General features: G+C 33.0%; 1 long non-coding RNA gene across 1 annotated transcript; it reads left to right on the plus strand.

Moving 5' to 3' along the window:
* Positions 1–1,252: 1,252 nt before the first annotated feature.
* LOC112418737 (uncharacterized) lies at positions 1,253–4,075 on the plus strand. The gene is made up of 5 exons (XR_003008816.2): positions 1,253–1,608; positions 1,757–1,860; positions 2,992–3,188; positions 3,408–3,449; positions 3,873–4,075. It is a non-coding gene; the product is annotated as an uncharacterized lncRNA (long non-coding RNA).
* The last annotated feature ends 1,019 nt before the right edge of the window (positions 4,076–5,094 follow it).

A 5,094-nucleotide genomic window follows, 5' to 3' on the forward strand; every position in this document is an offset into this window, starting at 1 on the left:
ACTGTTATAAATTGTATGGATATCCTCAGCCTCATGTTCAACCAAAGGTCGGTGGTAAGAGTGTTCAAGCTAGGAAATAATGGAAACCTAGAACTCCTAATGTAAGTTCTCTTGTGACTTCCTCTGCGTCAATTAGTGTTCCACTTGTTTTGACAAAATCTGGAAACCTTGTTCAGTCTAGTTTGAATGTTGTTGATGTTGATAATACTATTGATAAAAGTGTTTTTGTGTCTGCTTTTAAAACTGTTATTACACCGTATATTGCATCCGATGTTACAACATCTCTGGTTCAACCTAATCAAATAAAGTTTGAGTCTGAGTCAGCCTTTGATAATCAAAAATCTCAAAGTAAGATGGTAACCGATGATGATGATGATGAGGAGAAAGTTTCTGATCACGAGGATGTTAATTCTGCGTCTGTTGGCGATGAGAAGGATGGATCAGAAAGTGCTGACCAAAGTGTGTGGAGTTTTCTTCTGTTATGAGTTCAGCTACTACTGTTCTTTGTTTCCTGCTACTGCATGCATGATTAGTTTGTCAGAATTTATGGCTAAAAAGGGGAGTAGTATGTCTGGTGCTCTGTATGATGTCATGAATGTTCTGACATGTTCTATGATATTCTGATATGCATAAATTCAAGGGGAGTGGTATTTTTTTAGTAGCCACTCTTGAGTTGATTCTTTTGAGGGGCAGTGTTACTTTGTAGTGTGATTTACTTATGTTATTGGTTGTGATAAGTAGTATGGCAAGATGTGTTACTCGATGTTGAAACATCCAAATTTTTGTTGCTTGTGTGTGTGGGAATTTATTTTTCCCATTATTGCATCCAAAGATGGTTATATTTTATCTGTGAGGCAAAGTTATTTCTGATTCCGTTGTTGCATGCCTCTGATACTCTTTAGTGATATTCCATAGTTTTCTTATATGCTATCACTACAAAAAATCGCGTTAATTCTGACGGTTTTTTACTGGCGGTCCCTGTTAACCGCCACTATATCCAGTGTATTGCGGCAGTTTCTCTGACCGCCGCTTTGTACGGTATATTACGGCGGTTTCGACTGCTGGTATTTACAAAATATTATGGCACAATTTACCTGGTATATTGTGGCATTTTAGACTGCCGCTATTAACTTTTTTAATTTTTCTAGTTCCATATCATTTGACGCACTAACTTCCCTCTATTTTTTTTCCAATTTTTTAGAAAATCCCTCCATCTTTTTCTTTTTTTTTCTCAACATAAAATATTCTATAACAAAACTTCAATCTTTTTTCCAAACCTTCTCCAAGCTTCCAAACCATCCCTACCAAAACCTAATCTTTTCACGATTCAACTCGTAAATCCACAGAAAGCTCAACTTCGATTCCTTCCTTCAATCTTCGATTACTGAATCTGCAAACCATCTTTTTCAAATTCGATTCCTTACTTCAATCTTCGATCCCCTCAACAATCTATATTCATAATCTTCAACCGATTTCAGAATCGATTTCCACAAACACCCAAATCGATTCCCTCAAACCCGCAAACACCCAAACCCAAACCCATCACATTCCATCTTTGTATTATTTCATATGTGGTCCCTATCCCTATCGAACTCTTCTCTTGACATGGTGAGTATGAAATTTGCTTAATCTGAAATACCCAAACCCTCATCTTTGTATTATTCTTGATTTTAATTGGTTAATATTATTGAAGATTTACTGCTGTTGGGAATTTGTTTTCGTTTTTGTTTTTGATTTGTTTTTGTTTTGGTGGTAGAAAAACTGAGGTTTGTGAAAAGAAACAAGCAGATCTATTGTTATTTGAGGAGGTTTGCTGCCAAATCAGGAGGATCTAGAGCTGTGACCCATCCCTGTTATTTGGTGAGGATATGAGTTATTTAAATTTCTTGTTTTGTTTGAGTTTTGTTTCTTAAAAACCAAATTGAAATTTTTTTAATACAAGTTTTAATAATATGATGGATTTATTCCTTAAAAAAAGATGGATTTATCTTGATCTACTGTTATGTGAGGAGGTTTGCTGCTAAATTGCTAGTACACAAAATATAGATAGCAATTAGTTTAATAAATTAATTATTTGAAGTTTCAAAGCTCTCAATATTATTAAACAAAGATGACATGATTAAGACCTGCAGTTGTGTTTCATGGAATTGGATTTCATGGATTTGGATATCATTGTATAGATATTACCTAGCAAGCAACACACACTTTGTAAATTATTTTTGTTCAGTCCAAAGAATATTGAACGAGGAGTATCATATTGAACTGATAGTGGAAACATTGACGAACTAATAATCAACTCCCTTATTATCCTAACCCTTTACACAGACCAAGATAAATTTCAATAGTCAATCTTAGAAATGGAAAGTTATAGAAATTAAAGACACTTTGAAGTTACATTTTTTAATCAACCTTGAGATTCATTCTTCTATTACAATGACTGAATATAAACAATTGACACTTTCAACTCTAAATAGCAAACACTTGAATGATGCAATAATAAAGATACTTGGAGAGAAACCTCTTAGTTTAGACTTATAATGATGATTGTCTTTAATGAAAATTATGCTCACACTTGAATGGTGTTTGGTATGCAATAATAGTAAAGAACATAAGTCCCTGTTCTGGTTATGTATGTTTGGTTACAAGGTTGGCATTTACTGATGTTTTATACCCCATTCTTTTTATTACTATCGTCCAATATAAATTGGAAGTGTTTTACACAAAATGGTGTTTTATTTCATATTTTTGAAGATCACACACTTTGTTTTGAATTAATGAGAGAGGGGAATGTTAATATTCTTCTATGATTTTGATGTGTCAATGTTAAGACATACTTTACTTCTATGATTTTTAGCCATTAATATCATTGTTATATGCAACTAGTTCTATGATTAGCATGTCTATAAAATTTTGTTTGAATATAGTTCTTTAAATTTAGCATTATAATTATTCAAATTATTTGTTAGTGATTTTTTTAATTTACATATGTAGCAATGCCAAAGTCCAGGAGGATAAAGAATTTTGTTAAAGTATCATATGAGAGCTCTTCACATGGTGCATCTTTCCCCAATCTAACTTCCCCACGACATCCACAAGAAGAGGTTCTAAGTTCACATCGTGGAGCAAAGGAAAAGTGGTCAGATATGCCAGCTGATTATTTTGAGACACAATGGAAAGACCTCTTTGAGGTAAAATAATTTTAACTCTACTTATGTTTTTATAATTTGTCTTTGTAAAATTGTAATTAACTAACACTCTTGTTATTTGAAGCTTCGATTCTGTTACAATGAAGTTGAAGATCTAGCTAAAAGATATTTTATTTCCATGATAAAAGTTTACTATTGTTATAGTTAGAATCAATGGTCCTGACTCCTAATATTGCCATTAAATATTTTATTGTCATGTAGGCATATGCTATTATTTCAAAAGCATCAAGCTCAACTAATCAGGTTTGTTTTCCTTTTTTTTTTCTTCATCTCATTCTATTATCCTTTTTTTTAGAAGATCTCATTCTATTATCTAAACATCTAATCAGAATGACTCACCAAACATGATTTCATATAATTTGATTTCTCTTATGGCAGTTCTTGTTCTGGTTTAGTAGTTGGTGTTTTTCTATTCTTCACTTAGTCTTGCTTTTCAGTTATGTGCTATGTATTACCATCCTGTTATATAATCTATATAGTTTTGCATCTCTTTCTTTTTGGGGAGTTATTGATAGAAAGACAACTGATCAATGAGAGGCTGATTTTGAAACTCTAATTCCTCTTTTAATACATTATTTTTTATCAAGTTGCTATTGTTGTTTTGTGAAATAGCATTATGTGAACCTTATTTGATCTATATGTATGTGTGTGCATGTACAAGAGAAGTTGAAGGAGAGCATAAAATTAGGGAAATGAGGAGGGCCACACATACATGGAAGAGATCAGAGATAAACTCTACAACATAATTAAAGAGCTTAAGTTTATTTTATAAACGTTCATCAGGTTGCTGGACTGTGTTACACATTGTAATATGACAATTTATGTATAAAAATAATTTATACTAGTTCTAATAATTGTTATTTAGGTGATATGTTCAGGTCTTTTTTTTTTTAAAAAAAAAAAAAAAGGCAATTGTGGCGGCTCAAACTGCCACTCTTGGAATTTTTTTTAATTTTTAAAATGGCTATTACGGCAGTTCAAACTGCCACTATGCACACTTTCTTTTGTTGTGAAAAGTGTATATTCCGGCGGTTTAAACCGCCGTATTAACCAACCAATTAGCCGCCATTATATTCAATGTGTATTGCGGCAGTCTGCATGGCGGTCCGTATTAAACTGCCGTTTTAAACTTTGTGGCAGGAAAAATTTCGACAGTTTTGAAACCGCCAGTGTGGTATATAGGGGCGGCTAAAACCACCGCAATAAGCGATTTTTAGCCGCCGCAATTCACGCGATTTTTTGTAGTGTATGTTCCAGCTGAAGATTTTTTTGAAAATATGGAAGTGGTTTTTGGAAGATGTGTTATATTTCTTCATGTCTATATGATTATGTTGTTGACTGAAGAATTATATGTGTGTTATCTCTTAAGTTTATCTGTATGATATGCTCCTTTCTTCATGGTTTTGTGCCCTTGTTGATTAAAGAAATGGATGTGTGGTACCTCTCTACTTTGTTTGTATGGCCTCAGATTGTTTTAGCCAAAAAATCCAAAGGATGAGATTGTTGGATATTTGTGTATTGGCCTCATTATTGCTAAAACAAATATTCATGCAAGATGTTTGTTGGATACGATGTTTAAACATGTGGTACGGTTCAGTGTGCCCAAATTATGTGCCATGTTTAACACGCGCATTATCTATTTAAGGAATCCATGCATATTTGCTTGTTGGCCAAGATACATGTTTTTTGTCCATAATCAGCTTTATGATTATTTCCTAAAGTAGTGATAGTATTTTAGGAAACTTTGGATGTGTATTTGTTGTTCCTAAAGATGTGCCAACGTTTTAGGAGACTTTGGTTATTTCCTAAAGATGCTCTAACATTTTAGGAAAGTTGTGATTTGGTTCTGATCCTTGTGAACAAATCTTTTGATGGATCAACATTGTTT

This window comes from Medicago truncatula, chromosome 1 (assembly GCF_003473485.1).
Source record: "Medicago truncatula cultivar Jemalong A17 chromosome 1, MtrunA17r5.0-ANR, whole genome shotgun sequence".
NCBI classification, from domain to species: Eukaryota; Viridiplantae; Streptophyta; class Magnoliopsida; order Fabales; family Fabaceae; genus Medicago; species Medicago truncatula.